General features: G+C 39.4%; 1 protein-coding gene across 1 annotated transcript in view; it reads left to right on the top strand.

Moving 5' to 3' along the window:
• The first annotated feature begins 393 nt into the window (after positions 1 to 393).
• Positions 394 to 18584, top strand: part of LOC111865436 (NADPH--cytochrome P450 reductase) — a 106593-nt gene continuing 88402 nt past the window's right edge. The window contains exon 1 of the mRNA XM_023853473.2: positions 394 to 761. The gene's annotated coding sequence lies outside the window, so the exon portion shown is untranslated. The remainder of the gene's footprint in view (positions 762 to 18584) is intronic.

Below are 18584 nucleotides of genomic sequence, written 5' to 3'. Positions count from 1 at the left end.
ATTTAAAAATACGAACCCCCCCCCCCCATCATCTTAAAAGTACAGGTATGAGGGAGTGCAGTTGTATTTTATTCGTTCGTGGTCCCTCCTGTTGCTCCTGCTCGACGGCTACGAGCCGCCACTCCTTGTTTTTAATCACGCAGTTAAGAGCGCTTCCTTAACTTTACACTACGAAATGTGGGGCATGCATGATTCACAGATGATGAAACACATCAGAATATGACAGAACATCCTTCCAAGGTATGGAACAGAGACTGGATTTCACAATTGTTTCCAAAATTGCAAGTTACCTATGTACATTGCAGGAAAACCCCACGGTCATACAGTGATTTTCACGATTACCACAATGAGGCGCTGCCATCGCAATATTTGTGAACGGAAGTGCGACGGGTTAGCATACGATCCGTGCGAGCTAGCAGTTTAGAACTCAAGTTGGAGGATTGATCGTGAAGTGGCAATATTACTGCCACCGGGGCCTTCTCGGTTGTTTGTAGGCGGCAATCAGGCGAATCATTAATCGGGATATCTGAATATCAAATTCGTCATACGTAACGAACACCAGCACTTCAGTCTACTAATCTGATCAATAATAATCCATTGTTTTTCGTCATCATAAAGTTTCGTGTAGTGCGTGTAGGAGAAGAGCAAGGGGAAAGAGAGGCGCAAAAATAAATGTGAACAACTTCTGCAGCTGCAGTGTAATCACTAGGAAGCGTACGTGAGCGGAGCGCAGTTAAACTAAATTAACTCACCCAAAGCAGGTAAGTTTTTAGTTTCTTGCAAGGAGTTCTTGAAGTAACGTTTTAGGAGCAAAGAAGATCTGCATGTTTGAGAATGAGAATAAAGTGACGATACATTATTGTTTTCGAATTCTAATATTGTTGAAAACAAAACATTTAATACCTGTATCTGTTCTGTGGTTGGATGGAAAATAGTAACATAGGGCCTCTGCATTCAGTGTTTTCACACCATTGTGCCTGTACTGCTTCGAAGCTAGTCGCTGAATGAGCATTTTAAGGCCTCAGGGCCCATTCAAGCTAGATTTGTCTTCGCAGATATGTCGTAGTACAACATCAGCATCTAGTGAGAAATATTTTTTCGTCGACACACACTGAACAGATTTTTAAATGTGTGCCTGTGCAGTTATGTTCATTTTGCTTGCGTACATTAACTCACATATCTGGCGGAATACAGAAAATAACAGCACCGATTTTTTTTTTTTTTGCTGTTATTGGAAATGTGTTTCTTAAGCTAAAATGAAGGTGCAGTGGTCTAAACGGTGGATATTCAGAAATGTTTGTGTTTCTCGCATAAATTCGTTACAGTTGAAATTTAATTCACCATTTCACTATATATTACGCCTCGTTGTTCGCTAATTTGTACAACTTCCACAGTTCTTGTAAAAAAAAAAAAAAGGCAAAGCCATGCCTGTAACAGGCCGTGGAGGCCCATAGGGTTGTGAGACGTCGAGGCTGCCACATTTTCTAGACAATCGGCTCGCAGATGGCGGTGAGGTCAGCCATTGTACATATATTTAATGTAAACACAGGGGACACAACTAACATGTATATGCAGTTTTGCACTGCAAACACTTAATGTTTATAATATATGTATAATGTGAAGGAGGCGTGATTAAAATTTTGTAATAGGTTTCCTTTTGTCTTGGGCGTGCACACTGCGTTCGTTCTTATACAGGTAACTGTGAAGTTCGTAACAGGACTGAAACTGTCACCCAAGAGGGGTCGGTATATTAACCTCGGCAGTGCCTTGCCGACCCGCGACGGGGTGGGAAGCCCCCAGATATTTGTCCTTAACGTGTTAACTCTTTGAACTGCACCCCCCCGGACTCTAAGCTCCGACATCTGGCGAGCTAGTTCGAACTTTCTCCCAGAAGTAGACAGGCATACCTCCAAACGCAAAACGATGTAGCGGCTTCCGAGGTTCTAACTCGAGCCCCCCAAAGAGCCACTCCCTAGAACGGTTACAGCTGGCATTATCACCACTGTATGGATGAAACTTGTTTGAAGATCCCAGAGAACTGAACGAAATGGTAGAGACTGTCCGTCATGCATTTAAGATTTTGGCGGATGAAATTTCACGCAGGTGCATATTTTACACAGTCCGGGATTCTGGTCTGCGCAGACCGATTTGTTTGCACAGACAGAGTGATTTAAAAATCTGAGCGTATGTGGTCCCCGTAGGAGAAGCGAATTTTGTTGGCCAACAATGAGCAACCTCTTATGCGTAAGTGCTAGTTTAAAAACCTTAAACCCAGCAAGGACCGTAAGCCGAGTGATAACAATAAAAGTGATATTTTTTTCAGCATAGCTTTACACCAAGCTTTTAAGCAATAAACATTATTATTATTAAGTCAGTAAAAATATCAATAGAATTTTTACGAAGTAACGGTTTTGTTCTGAATGATGGATGAATGTCATCAAGAAGCATTCCACTGCTTCCTTATTCTACTCCTTCCTAATCGCCAAGTTCTCAGTTTCTGCACGTATGTGATAAGTAGCAACTTAGAGGCAGCTTTTCAGTCTTCTTCTCCATTTCATTCATCATCATCATCTCCTCCTCCGCGGTCGCGACAGTCTATGATGAACTTGGCCTCTTTTACGATTGATCGCCCTTGGTCCGGATCCTATGACGTTCTTCTCCAGTTTCTAATTCCCCTTGCCTTCAAACCATCAGTAACTGGATCCATCCATTTGATAGCGTGTCTGCCTACTCCTCGAGTATGCTCTGGTTTATGTAGAGTTACCTTCCTGCAAGGGTTCGGCTCCAGCATTCTAAAAAATTGTTCCAGCCATCTGAGCGGCCCTATTTAGATCACTTTTACTATATCTGGTGCATTATATAATTTATAAAGTTCGTGGTTATACCTTGATCTCCATGTACCATTTCCTTAATTGGGCCATAAATTCTTTTTAATGTTCGTCTTAATATCCTTCTTTCAAAGATTCGAAACATATTTTCATCTTTCCTTTTTAGGGCCAGGTAGGTAAGTATAGGCCTTACAGGCATCTTATGTGGAGCACATTTTGTCTGTCTCCTTAAATGTCGTGAACTTAATTGTTTTTTAGGCCATAAGTAGGTTGATTTGCCATCAGAATTCTCTGTTTTATTTCAATAGTGATGTTATTATCTTCTGTTAGAGTAGATCCAAGATATTTGAATATTATCACCCTTTCAAATTCCTTGTCATCCACTTTAAGAATTCATGAATTAGATTACTTTTTTGTTACGTCCATGAATTTTTTTTTGCAGACTGATTGTAAATCCCATTTTCTTCACTGCTCTACTGAGGTTGACCGCCTCTGTGGTCTAGTGGTCAGAGTTCCCGGCTACAGATCCAGAGGTCCGGGTTCGATTCCCGCCGCTACCAGATTTTCTGCGTAGTGGGTCTGGAACGGGTCCACTCAGCCTTGTGAGGATAATTGAGGAGTGATTTCAAGGAAATAGCGGCTCCGGTCTAGAAAACCGACATTAACGGTCATGGGGATCACGCGACACTCTCTGTCCGCTAAAGTTGGCACTAACTTCGCCGACAAGCGGCGGTCACTCGGCCTATATAGTTCGCTTGCGGACTGAAACCACGGAGTTTGTTTCTTTTTCTTTTTTTTTTGGGTTTACTGAGGTTTATAATTGCTTCTTTCAGCACACCTGTGGTTCCCCACACTAAATTTTTTTTCCTCGAAGTGAGACGTTCATTTCAGTCGTGCTCTGAGTGATGTCAATGCAGAACACAACTCACACACATCCGGTCTCCAACGCAAAGCCGAGGAAAATATTTCTTCTTCATTTCCAGCATATAATTCAGTTTCTGAAACTGTAAATCATACGAAGAGAATAGTGTATAAGGGAACTTGGCGTCTCGTGCGAATAGCGCTTCATAATAGCAGAACAAAAGAGACCAAGCTGACTGTACGAAATAAGCTGTAACAATAAGCAAGTTATTTTAAATATTTCAGAACATAACGAGGTGAAGTATGCTGGTTTGTATAGTAAGGTGCTGTTAGTTCCTCGCCCGAACTCCAAGCTGGAGGAAGCACCACTTGTCGATTGTCCACGACTGCTCATTCAGTATGTATGCAGGTGCTGTCCATGTCTGAAGGTCGTCTCGTCCATCCGCAACCTAAAGACATATGACGCGATGGTGTCAAGGGTCCCATGTAGGCGCATATTTCATGACGCCGTCAGTTCTGCCATAATGGTAACAGCACCCGTAAAGAGGAAGCGAATTATAATGATTCAGTCGAAAACTATTCTACAGCGTTACATACAACATAAACTTCTTTGTCTGGCAGAAGGCCTAACAGATGATTCTGATTTTCCAGTACGCTTATCTGAAGATTCCTTTGCTTTATGCACCTCGAGTTATTTCCAGTTCTCCATAAGGAAAACCACACCCAACCTCCTGTTCATTTGACACAGAGGGAACTTTCCTCGGGCAGCGTGAGCTTAACCACTCATCCAAATTGTTTAGATTACGAATACATGGAGCTTTACATCTGTTCCCCGTAAATCTTCATAACTTGGGGCTTAAACACAGAGATAATTTTGCCTTTATTCTGCGTTTCCCATAAAGAAATCCAGGCTGGATCCAGCCAAACTCGTAGCTCCCAAATTCGATTTTTATGTGCCTCAAGTTTATAATTGTCATAACAGAATAAGGAGAACATAAAATATTTATTCGCGGTTGCCATGTGCTCATTGTAGGTAAATATATAAACGTATTTCAATCAATCCACGCCGTACAATATGAACTGCTGAAAGCGTCGTTAAATAAATAAATTAACCAACTATTTTTTTTATTGCTAGTGGGGTGGGACTAAGTCCCTTGTACTGCGTCCACTTCTGGCCTGTTGCACCAGCCCCAGATGATAGGTAAAGGTGATTGTGGAGCAATTGGTGGAATGAAGATTGGCAGGGGAAACCGAAGTACTCTGAGAAAACCTGCCCCAGCGCCACTTTGTCCACCACAAATCCCACTTGACCAGACCCGGGATCGAACCCTGGCCGCCGCGATGGGAAGCCAGCGACTAACCGCTTAAGCTATGGCGCGGCCTTACTAACCAACTAACTAAGATCTAAAAATTTGTGACGATGGTATATTGCTACAAGTACGGTAATATGTTTTTGGACATTATCCGTTGTCTCGTCTATTTTCAAAAAAAAAACCCGTCCTGTTTCTTTTAAAAAAACGTTTCGGAGACTGGGTTCTGTCCCCGTCAGATGAAACCTACTCAGTTGGGTCCAATAGATAGAGCCAGCCTCTATCTCTGGAGATAGAATCCAGAATCCAGTCTCCTAAACGTTGTGTTTTTTTTAAAGAAAGAGGACGGTTTTTAGAAAAATAGACAAGACGACGGATAATATCCAAAAAACATAATACTTGTAACTAACTGACTATTTAATTAAAGTCGCTGAATTCTAAGCACCATCCAATACAACAAGTCGCTTAAGCAATAACGAATCACATTCTCTTCTATGTTCCGATTCTTATGCCATCTTCAGTGTCTTTCACCTTATTATTAAAAGGAAACCTTACAGTTTGAATAACAAGAATAGACAAATATTTAAAACTTGATAGAAATCAGTCGGTTGATTTCTACTCTTCATCTAAAATCATGGTACCTGTTTTAATGTTTTAGATATATACAAGCTTACCGCCATCTTTGAGCCGATTAATGTTATGTTTTAGCGTCCTGTTGCACTGATTCATGTCCATGATTTATTCCAAGCGTGTTACAGTGCATACACTTATTCACCTTACTCTTCTCTCTTGCACTACATGTTTCAGCACAAAAGTGCCATCTTCAGGTGCCTTTCGATGTACGTCAAACTACTTCATTGCATGCCCTGTTGTCTTCATACTAAAATATATATTCGTCACATACATTGATAAATTTTAAATATTACAAATATTAAAACTGTTCAGGATTTGTCATCCTTATGTCGTATCTCAATACGCGAGTCACACCTATCATCTTCTATCGGAGTATTCTTCCTACTTTCGTGTGTGTATTGTGCTTTGTGTTGTGTCTTGCTCCTGTGACTGCGTGTGTTTGAGCCGATTGTCTAGATAATGTGGGACCCTCAACGTCTCACAACCCTATGGGCCTTCATGGCCTGGTACAGGGATAGCTTTACCTTTTTTTTTTTTTTTTTTACATATGCTGTGTTTTGAGTGTTTTGAGTGAATGTATAAACTTAGTAATCAGATCTTAAAGATTTATTTCAGTAGTTGGTTGAATTCCCCTAATGATGGCTTGAGGGCCTAAATATACTGGGTAATTTGATGATTTATTAATTAAATGGTTTGTAGTAGATGTTGATATGAACTGAATACATGGATATAATTAACTAATTAAATAATTCAGTCAACATCACTATGGTTCATGGAAAGTCAGCTTATTGTAATTATTTAGCTTTCAATACGGAAACATTGTTTCCGTATCTCACAAAGTCTAAAATATTTAATATTTTATATTACACAGAAAGTATTTATTTTCGAAAGAATTTTCGTTTTAATATTTTCATCGTCGTAATTTGATTATTTAAGGGAAGTTGACCATTCTGTAAAGTCTAAAATGTGAATTTTGTCATACTGTTATTAAACGCCTCGTATATAGTTTGTGAATCCAGCCTCTTGATACTAAAATAATATTCAAAGAAGCCGTATTGTTCGGCATGGGCAGGAGTTGTCTGCAGCCTACAGTCAAAAACATTTCCTGAGTGAAATGAAATATGATTCGCATTAAAACAGATATGCAGTAACTCCTGTCAGTCACTGTTATATCATACAAAGTCCTACATTTCATTCGAAGTATAGGATTAATAAAGGGGTAACTAGAAGGGAAAGCGTCGATCACAGTGGCGTCGCGGTCTAAGACATGAAATGTCTTCGCCCGCTCGAACACTGGGATCGTAGGTACGAATCCCACTCGAGGTATGCATGTTAGTCAACGTTTATTCTGTGTTTATGTTAGGTAGCGGCCTTGCGACGGGCTTATCCCTCCGTCGAAGGAGTCATACCGGCTCTCTAAGATTAAAAAACTGAAGCGAAACGAAGCTGCTCACGAGTTCCCTGTGCTCCAAGTGGTAGCAACGGGAGCATAGATAGATAGATAGATAGATAGGAGGGGAAGCACAGTAGATAATTGAAGGTCGCAGTGCCTTTACCAGATAACTGTGGTCCACCCCTTACTCATTCATTCATTCATATTGTTATATCATCAGGACTTCTGTAAGAAGTAAAAGAAGAGATTGTTGTGGATCCATCATCATAAAAATATCACTAGCGGTCCATATTTAGAGTTAGTTGAACTCATTTAGTTGCAAACTGTAAAGCCAGAATCTTCCCATATGTGAGCAAGTCTCCCAGATGGCCCCTTTACACGAGGTATTTTAACCAGAGTGCATATTTAATTTGTTTCATTCTGGTCCGTCACACTAACAATATAATGGAAAGTTAAACAGTTCCGTCCAGTCACACCGGACGGAACTGTTTAACTTTTCATGCATATTTCATGTATTAATTCTCAGTTGAATAATTCTAACAATACTAGATAGTTCACTTCGTTTTTGTTAACGTTAATACGCTGCTACAGGCCCTACTGAAGCTCATTCTCTTTGTCCGTTGTGTCCAGGCTTTTTCTGAATGGTTATTACTCGTACGAGTGAAAGACCGTGTCATTTGAACGTTTTCGTAAGAGGACGTGACATGTCGCGAACTCAAGAATGAACAGCTCCACTCTCTGCACTGTAGACGTCCCTTTTCAGATGTCACTTTCCACTCGAGCTTTTGCTGGATTATCTTAATTGAATTAATAAATAAGCAGTAATATACTAGTACTCAGGTTTTTCAAATTGTGGTCTTCTGGGTTGACACCATAAAGTGTTGTATGCGGATACCAGCGATTCGAAGGAAATTGTTACCTCTATCTTCATACTTACTTCGACTCTGAAGACAGAGGTAACATGTTCATTCTAATCGCTGGTATCTGCGTATAAGATTATACTGTATCACAACCAAGAAGACAATCTCAATACATAGAACAGATAATTACTGTCATCCTTACGATGAATTCTGCAGAATTTATTCCTGTACACCGGTACCTCTAAAAGATGCAGACAAAAACTAAGCAAACCACCGACTTCAGAACGTGACATTTTTTTAAGAAGACAATAATCTTCATGATCACCGCTGTGAGAACCACAAATCTCACATGACTTATTTATTTTTTACAAAAGTGGGCACATAAAACACAATTAGTCAAATTTGATTTGTTTCATTCTGGTCCGTCACACTAACAATTATAAATACAAACCACTCCGTCCAGTGTGACATATAAGTTTTTACTGCGTTGAAACTTATCTCCCTTACACGTTTCGGTCCTTACGGGCCATCTTCAGAGGGAACATCATTACAAACTGGAAACTACCATCACAATAGGTGTTTTGATTTAAAATACATACACTTATATCCTATAATGCACAGTACGCTAAAGTCGAACGTTTCACAATCACAGCAGCTTCTTGGTGTTGTAGTTTTTAAAAGTTTCTAGATGTTATTTAAAAAACCTTTATTGTCAATAGTTAAAGCCACGAACAAACCCTGGACGACATCAAGAACCTCCTCATCAAGAAAGACAGGCGAAACAAAATCTGCCCCATACAAGAAGGAGTACGGACACGAACCTACGTGGTTTAAAATATTTTAACTATTGACAATAAAGGTTTTTTAAATAACATCTAGAAACTTTCAAAAACTCTACAACACCAAGAAGCTGCTGTGATTTTGAAACATTCGACTTTATGCGTACTGTGCATTATAGGATATAAGTGTATGTATTTTAAGTCAAAACACCTATTGTGATGGTAGTTTCAAGTTTGTAATGATGTTCCCTCTGAAAATGGCCCGTAAGGACCGAAACATGTAACGTAGTAAAAGCTTGTATGTCACATTGGACGGAGTGGTTTGTATTTACATAATTAGGCAGTTTATCTCGTTCATTGTTTTATATATTTGAGGATGTCCGTGCGTTTAGAAGTAACTTTTAGGCTTCAGATGATGCAGAGGGTGCTACTGTGGAGGTTAGGGGTTTAAGGACACTGTCAGTATCGCAGATCGTACAGCGTCGAGTGGTAGGGTGATAAATGAGCGATGAATTGGAAAGGATTCAGAAGGAAAATACTGGCCAAATCGAGGTACTGTCCCGGAATTTAGTTGAAGGCATTGAGGAGAACTACGGAAACCTCAGACAGGAATGACTATGTCCTGGCCGAGCACCGATCAAATGCGAGTCTAGGATGTTACCGTCATACCGTCCCGTTTGGGGAGTGTACCACCAAGTACTGATTATCCCTGAGTGACAGACATTTTTGTGCATAAGAGAATTAGATCAGCAGTTAAGAAGATGGAATTTGAGAATGATAGGATTATGTAGCTTAATAGTAAGAGTCGTGGACGAGAAAGTGTTCTGTTTGCATGTTACATGCGACGTTGACAGCAAATATACTAAGGATGTGTTATATGAAGAGGTAGAGGTGGTACAGGTGTTCATGCAAGCCATGACTATCTGGACCTGCACTTCCAACAAGCATGCACCATTCGAAATTTCATGGTCTCTTGTGTTTTTCTTAATGACCGAGAAGCTACATAGTTCACCAATAGGAATAGGGCACCAGTGTGGCAGATATTAGCGACATATGACAAATCAGCACATCGACCCTGAATATAAAGCCAGAGAAAACATCTGAAACGCTAGGTTTTAACTCGGCATTCACACGTCTAACATCCTGAGAAGATTTTGGCATATGTATTCACCTTGAAACCTCAAATTCTGCAGTTTCGTCTCCTGTAAAGTTAAGTTCCGGTAACTGGGAGTTGATGCTGCGCTTATACGTGTAAATTAGGTACGTACAGGAAAACCAGACCACACACCCAAGGATCAACCAATCACAGACCCAACTTCCCAATATAATCTGCCCCTGTCCAGATCTGTCCACTTCGACGCTCAAGATCATCTACCACAATCCAAAATATTACTCTCAGAACCTAAACTAAAATAGAGACCAGTCTGAGACCTGGTAACAGATGGGAAGGCTACATGGAAAAATAATCCTAAATGAGAATGCTATGTATGAGGCTGTGGACTGGATTAAACCGTCGTCACATGGAGTCTGACGTCGGCCTCGTGAGAACACTGTAATCAAACTCTGGGTTCAGGGAAAGAAGGAAAATTCGAACAGCTGCATTACCACGAGATTATAATAAGGATGCTTCTCCAAGTTCCAGACACACAGTAGACATGGCTTTGAGTGAGAATGTGAGATAGTAATGTCTGGTGATCAGCTAAACATCAAAGGAAGGGGTCGTGTGTTATTTCAGATACTGTTTCTCAGACTTTGGTTCTAGTAGGAAATGAATATCTACGAAGGACAGACACTCATACGTGACTGTAGGCCCGCAATCAATACGAATTTGTGGTAGAGATATAAGATGTAGACTACAGAAACGACATAAAGGTAATTTTAATGTTTATTTTTCTCTCACATGACACATCACGCGCTGAGTGTGGGACATAACGCTAATTACTAAGTGCAGATTTACCACTTTTTTAAAAGAATGGTAATCTGTCTGCTTTGTGAACAAATTTATTTTTCTTATGGCAATAGCTTCAGATATTTTGAGAAGATTTACCGAAGCCCAAAAGTTCAAATCACTAATCCATATCTGGACTTTAATCCTGCAACACTGTTTTACGTTAGAGAAGAGTAGGACACAGTTTTAACAGCTCCAGTGTTGCGTAAGTGAGATGGATACAAAAATAGTATCTACACACAAATCCATTTATTTTGCAACAGTTCAGTTTAGCTTGTTGAATTATGTAAATTTTATACCACTGTTTAACAGTTTTTATTACATGAAAGCCGATTTGAGAATATCAGAGTTCTGTTGTGGCGCAAGCCAATTCACAGCGATGATATGTGCATTGCTTTCCCTACATATCCATATTACTTTCAAATTAACATAAAAATAACTGCAACAATATTCGGCACTAACATAAGTCCTATATCCCCATATATCTCCATAATTATATAGTTGGAAGAATGTTATTCGAATAATTTATAAACACCCATGGTCCTGTTTATTTGATCAGAAATTCGTTTGCGAGCCACATTAAGGATTTTAACGGGCTGCGAATTTCCCACGTTCTTTTGACCGACTGGTTCAAAGCGCAATCCGTTCCTAAAAACTTACTGATTAAAATATGAATATAAGACACACAGTCAAGTAATTCATTTTACTACTGCAGTCTGTGGAAAAACAAACGCAATTTTCATTAGTAAATGAATGTCCAAGTCCAAGTCACATTGCGACTGACGGTCGGTCAGTCAGTAATGGGGCTCATGACCAGATATTTATTACCTTTAACAGTTACGGTCTTGTAAGATTTGAGGCTTTCACGGCGGTGACTATGAAGAAAGCAGTCTTCTGGGATTTGGCACCGTGTATATGTGGTGTTAACCGACGTTTCGGAGGAACGTCAAGCAGTCTGCTTGACCGTGTCTCACGGTGTTGTCGCTTGCAGATTTACTTATACTTCTTCAACCCTGAAGATGGGGGCGATACGTTCCTCCGAAACGTCGGTTAACACCACATATACACGGTGCCAAATCCCAGAAGACTGCTTTCTTCAGTTACGGTCTTGTTTTTGTGGGGCGCCCTCTCTCACGAGAGGACAGATCTGCCTTTTGTATGTGCTGCTGGTCCTTGCCAGTGCAGTCTTTCTCGGGTCTGAGTCCCCTGAAGTCGCAGTTGTGACGAACTTAAATACCAATTTATGAAGGGACACTGTTATTATTAATACCCTGTAAAATACGCTGTATAGTTGATCTCTTTATCGAAACCGCAGGATAGTGTGTTGGAACGAGATAGAAGTGCTTATGCAAATTGCTTGTAGCAAAGTTAAACGTACCAAAGATCATCTGAAGTAAATTCAGTAACATTCGGAGTTTGAAGTAATAACTTTCAATATATTACAAGTCAGCAGACTGAAAGTAAATGCTGCAGGAAAGTCTTTGTAATCAATTTCTTTCGGAAACGAGTTGTAAACTTTGCCGAATATTATCAGATTACTTTACCACAAATTCTTGAAAATAAACCAAATTTCGATAAAGCCACTGCGATAATCTATATTATTATGTATGTTACTTCCTACATTCTGGGCCATTCTGAACTGTACTCTAAAATGTTATATTCACCATTTTAAAACTGAAGGCACTACGTAAAACGACGAAATATAAAATTACAGAAAAAAAAAACTGATTTTCTTTATACACTTAAACAATAATGGATATGAGTATGAGGGGTGAGCCAGAAAATCCTGCCCTTGCACTGCGACCTTCAGTGATCTATTGTGCTTCCTCTTTGGATTAACCCTTTATTAATCCTACACTTCGAATGAAATGTAGGACTTTATTTATGGGGGCGTCATAAAAGTCACTTGGTTCCATGAAGAATTGACCCAGGTGGCAATATCTTAGGTAAGCTATAGCCTCACAATCACATGGGATGTGTGTGGCGGATTCATCTTCTTGTAGGCACCTTTCACAAGTTGGGTCGCCTGTCAGTCCCAGTTTGAAGAGATGCCCTTTTAGGTGGCAGTGTCCAGTAAGTAATCCTACCCCCCATCTTAGTTGACAGTAATGTATATATATCAAACAACTGTAAATAGTGTACAACCACAAGAACTTCAGAGATCTCGAACAAACACTNAACTCAGAAGTTTTTGAAAAGGGTCCAGAACTGAAAGAATTTTAACATTTAAAAACTTGAAACTTATTAAAATTTCTGATACCGATAACTTTGAAGAAGTCATTATTTTCTAAAAATTTTACGAAACTTCGAAATTTTGAAATGTGAAGAAAATTAGAAATTTAAATAATTGAAAGATTTGAATTATTCAATATATAAGAATAACTGAAAGCGTTAATTTTTTTAATCGATTAAAATTTAAAAACTAAAATTTTAAGGAACTCATACAAATTGAAAAATAAAAAAATAAAAATATCTTAATAAAGTCTGACTTACGAGCTTCTGAAATTTCTCTGAATTCGAAAATTAAAGGGGTCACGTAGATGCACAGAGATCTTATATCCCAAACGAACCTAACATAAAAAAAACAAACTCCGAGGCCTGTAGTCCGCAAGCGAACTATACCTACCTAGCGACCGCCGCATGTCGGCGAAATTAGTGCCAACTTTAGCGTATAGAGGGTGTCGCGTGGTCAGCGCAACATCCCCACGGCCGATGATCTCGGTTTTCTAGACTGGAGCCGCTGTTTCCTTGAAATAGCTCCTCAGTTATCCTCACGAGGCTGAGTGGACCCCGTTCCAGACCCACTAGTTCTCAGAAAGTCTGGTAGCGCCGGGAATCGAACCGGGGACCTCTGGATCTGTAGCCAGGAACCATGACCACTAGACCACAGAGTCAGTCAATCTAACATAACCTAACCTATTCTAACATATGCGAGCTTAACCCAGTCTCACCAAGCTCTGCCGAATATACAGGCGCGTTGCGCAGTGGTCTGATGTGCAGAAAGAACCCAATCTGAGAAGTCCTGTCTATATGCTCATTATGATTTTTTTGGAGCTCCAACGAAACCTAACCCTACTTAACATATTTATTATCGCTGCCTACCTGAAAGAAACATCACCCTCATCCATCCATGTGTAGTGTACGGTATCCAACTAAACTGTTTTGGGCCGCGCCTTAGCTCAAGCGGTTAGTCGCTGGCTTCCCACCGCGGCGGCCCCTGGTTCGATCCCGAGTCTGGTCAAGTGGGAATTATTCTGGACAAAGTGGCGCTGGGGCAGGTTTTCTCCGAGTACTTCGGTTTCCCCTGCCAATCTTCATTCCACCAATTGCTCCACAATCACCCTCACCTATCATCTGGGGCTGGTACAATAGGCCAGAAGTGGCCGCAGTACAAGGGACTTAGTCCCACCCCACTAGCAATAAAAAAAAACTAAACTTTTATCCACGCAAGAGTTTAATGGTCTCTTTCACTCCATTTTCACGTTTCTTCTGTGTCATTTTCGTAAACCATATAATCACTGTACTTATTCTCAATTTATATTAGGTTACCTTTGGTTATATTCATGTAGTTCGTATCAAAGGAAAAATATTAATGTATTCGATGCTATGTGAAGAGGCGATGGTTCCTTCCACTTATTTTCCCTCCATGGGAATTATAGCTACTCATATCAATCGTACTTATGATGGCGTACCGTGGGGACAGCCTCCGTTCCTTCAGTTTTCGCCGTTATTGGTTTAGTAGTTCACGAATAAACACGTTAACAGAGAACTTCTACAAACATAGCCAAGATAAGACCGCATGGTAAATAACTGCACTGAAAATGTTCCATACTTTTTATAAGCATTGTTTCATAACATTCTGCTTCCTATTTTGACACAATCTTGAATAACCATAACCATAACAGCAGGAAGGACTGAAAAGGACTTAATTTCACTTACCTTTTATGGCTCTTACATCATATAAATGTAAAGAAAAAATATATATATCCAATGTGAAGTGTGTCACATGCAAATGTAGCGAGCTACAACCAAATTTTCATTTCCTTTACGTGAAACCTCATTCTTGTTACTTGCATTTAGCACTGCACAATACCACTAACCCCACACGTAAAGTATAACAGTTCGACAGACTGCGCTTTCCGAAGTGCACTCTGTGAGCTAAATGGGGAATCATTACAAGACTCATATTAAGTGAAGGGTAATGAAATGTGAAGCAAACACATTTTATAGGAAAATATTGTGAGTTGCAATTAATTTGTTATTGAAAATACATTTTTTTTTCAGGAAACAGAATAGCCAAATATACAAACTCATTACGAGAAGGTACCAAACATTCGATTCCAAAAGTAGCAAGGTAGTGGACGAAATGATGCGTACCAGGCTGACTTTATGTACAGAACTGAAGCCCGTATATTATTAATCTCTCGGGGGAACCTGTAACCCCTAGAGGGTAAACTTTATAAATGGAAAGCTAGTTGCACGTAATAACGGACAGATGGCACTGATCGCCAGAGTCCATACTTCATTGCTGTTCTGTGATGCCAAATTCTGAGATATATTTATGAAATTTATCGAATACAGACAAGATTTAAATTACACTTGAAATTCGTTATGAATTTTTTTCCGTGTATGTATCATTTTACATTTGTAATTAGAAGGTTTGGTCGTAATTTTACTTTGCATTAAAATGGGAAGCTCCCCTCTAAAATGGTTTTGGGATATGGGAACTGTTACAGATTTACATTATAATTTTTAAAGTTTTTTTGTTAAGGATTGTCTTTGTATTGAAATTGAAAGATCATTATTTAAAAAAGAACTGAGGGCAGTAAGGCATGGCTTTACAGGAGTCCCGCCATATTTCTTTAAGTCAAAATGCTGAAATGAGGTAAAATGAAGAAAGTGTTCAGTGTATGTGCACAAAAATTTAATTAATTTCCTTGTAAACGTAAATTAGACTATAACAAAATAATAGGCTATAAGGACTCAGAGAGAGAGAGAGAGAGAGAGAGAAAAAAAAAAGAAATGTGTAGTAATCATAACTGAAACAATGAGGAAAAATAAAGAAATACAAAATTGAACATTTTTTAAATATATTATCGAGTGCCCACAGAGCAAACAGCTAGGTCACCACTAAGTCTTATAGCTAAGAAGAATTAGGTGGATACCGGGCAGAAAATTCACAAGTAGATCCTTGATATATTTAACAGCGAACCCATATATTTAGAAATGCAAATGGCATTCAGAGAGGTTATTAACAAATAAAATGATGTGTTGTCCCTGTGCTTAATTAAGCACTACGATATTCAGGCGTATGGGGGAGTGGCTGTATAGATTCACATTTTTCTTAACCTCGGCACTAGTTGGAGGTGAGTGGTCAGTTTCTCACCCCGGCCACTTTACCCCCGAGGAAGAAACCACCCGGTACCCATTGGATAGAAGGTTGGGTGGGCTCCAGGGCCGGTATGGATGACGTGGAGAAATGATAATTTTTGCCCCCAACGGACTCGAACTCCGATTCCCTGGTCATCCAGCCCGTAGCCAGTACCTATACCGACTGTGATATCTCGGATTTCACTATGCTTATTATACAATTTGAAAAGTCTCTTTCGTGTGTTATTTAACGACAATGCCTATAACTAGACCATGTAGTGTCAAATGTAGGAAGAGAGTAATGTTGAATGATGAATTAGAATAAATACGGATTGTGTGGTTATAGTAGGGGACCTGAATGCAAGAACAGGACATGCTCCGTGTAGGTTTACGAACATGGGCATATGGTGACAGATTCATAAATAATAAGATAAGATATATAGTGGTCTCTTATATGTTCATTTAACTAAATATTGTCAATAAATTCCTTAGAAACAAAGACTACTTAGACAGCTCGAGGAGCAATTACCTCCACTGATTATGTCAAAGTAAACCAAACATAAACTACTGTATTGTGCGTGAGACAGTTATTATAATTTGCCGCCATTAACACAGTTATTTCTATAGATATATCATACATTATAATTTAATGCATTTTCCTGCCTTTCGACCTTCATCGGTATTAACACAATTTTACATTCACCTTCAGCTCATCTGCTGTTCTTTCCTACATTGGCAAATGTTTCTGTTTGGGAAGAACGTTCTAGTTGTTGCGATCTACACGGTTACTAGCCACAAACAGCGGCCCTCATAATGAAGTCAGGCCAATAGAAACAAGCAAAATATTAGGAAAAGCGGCCTACAATACAGTCCGTACAACAGAGAGCACATAAACATCATACACCCACAGAACATAGAGAGAAAACACCAGCCTAATATCACGCAGAGGAAACAAGATTCAAGCCCCACGCAACGTCCAGCAAGACTCAGAATAAAAACCAAGTTATTCTACATCCATAAACCGTACAGCTCTAAAAACGTGAGATTCTCAAATTGAAATTTTAACATTAACATTTTATTATTTTATCTTCTACTTATATCAGTTTTAACAAAGAGACTACACAGGACAATACATTAGTACAAAAAACTAGACAATTATTCTGAAACAAAAAATTTGCCAGTGTGTGGAAGAACAGTAGATAAGCTGAAGGTGTCTTTAATACTGTGTAGATATGCCATTCTCAGTGGCGGATTTATGCTCCTTGGGACCCTGCGCTCAGCGTCTTTTTTTGGGGGGGGGGGACTGTTCGTCCACCTGAATAAACGCGACTATGTCCGAAAATACGAAAGGGTTAAATGCATAAAGATAATCGAATTAATAAAATATGTCATCTTTTTTACTACTGTCACTTAACAGGTGGTACGCGTGACGAAAATATCGGGTTCTAGTTCGGATGATTGGATTTATTAGCACTTCGGTTACACTCTCTCTTAATTACAATTAATACAACGCTGTCGCTGATTTACACAATTTACACACGCACTAGGATTCTCCATCTTCGCCAGTCTTCTCCTGGCAACTGATTTCAACACAGAAACTAGCGCTTCAGATCACTGTGAAGTCCTCTTGTTATTTCGTCTTCAGTCACTCGTTACTCCCATATCCTAATCTGTACTCTTCACAATTCACGCTTCATTGTCGTCCTTATATTCTCAACTTCTGAACCCTCCTGGACTCTTTTCCGTGACGGCTTCGTGTTCTTAACTCACGGCTTCTCAGCTATGACTGACTGCAAACGACCTTCACTGTCCCCTATAAACTTTCGGCATGGACCCCATAGAAAACATTTATTATTGTAGACTTGTTTACAGTTCTGTTGCTTAGCACTGGGCACGACGCAGACCACGTTGAAAACAAGTCATGTGATAGCTATATCGTTAGTCCATTGACGCGCTAATTGTTGCCTAGCAACGAGCTATAAACATTCGTCCTATTGTTGCGTGACCTAGCAACGGACTCTTTACCAAGAATCTGTCTTCGTGGGAAGTTGTTTACCAATCCGTTGCTAGCAATGGGTGTACATGTAACACTACTATTTATTAAAAAGTTTTTATTTTTACACGTAGTTTTAGTTCTTGTTGTACGTTCATTTTGTAGTAAGAAAACATTCCTCTCCATTCGAAAATTAAGTTTAGTTAAAGAAAAAATGCATGAAACTTCAAATATTTAAAAAAATATTCATAATATATATATATACGCGTTTTCTTGAATATTTATTTCATATGCAGTCGTCGATTAACGTGTCATAATTTACATTTTGCAGTGACAAACTTTCGATTGCAAAAATGCTGATCTCGTTAAAACCTCTTGAGATACGGTAGAGCGTAAGTAATTTTTACTAGTAGATTCTAAAGGGTTCTGGCGATGGTGGATGACACACAGAATTACTGGGTTTTTGGACCTTGTCCATCATCCGGAATTCTAGGTAATAGAGTACATGACGTTTCGGAAACTATCTCTGTTTCTGTCTTCAGGTGAGAAAGGATCAGTGATTGAGATTAGCTCTTTCTAAGGGACCAAATGAGTAGGTGTCTTCCTTTC

Source organism: Cryptotermes secundus, unplaced genomic scaffold, assembly GCF_002891405.2.
Source record: "Cryptotermes secundus unplaced genomic scaffold, Csec_1.0 scaffold343, whole genome shotgun sequence".
NCBI classification, from domain to species: Eukaryota; Metazoa; Arthropoda; class Insecta; order Blattodea; family Kalotermitidae; genus Cryptotermes; species Cryptotermes secundus.
The sequence above is the reverse complement of the archived record's forward strand: the minus strand, read 5'-3'. Positions and strand labels throughout refer to the sequence as shown.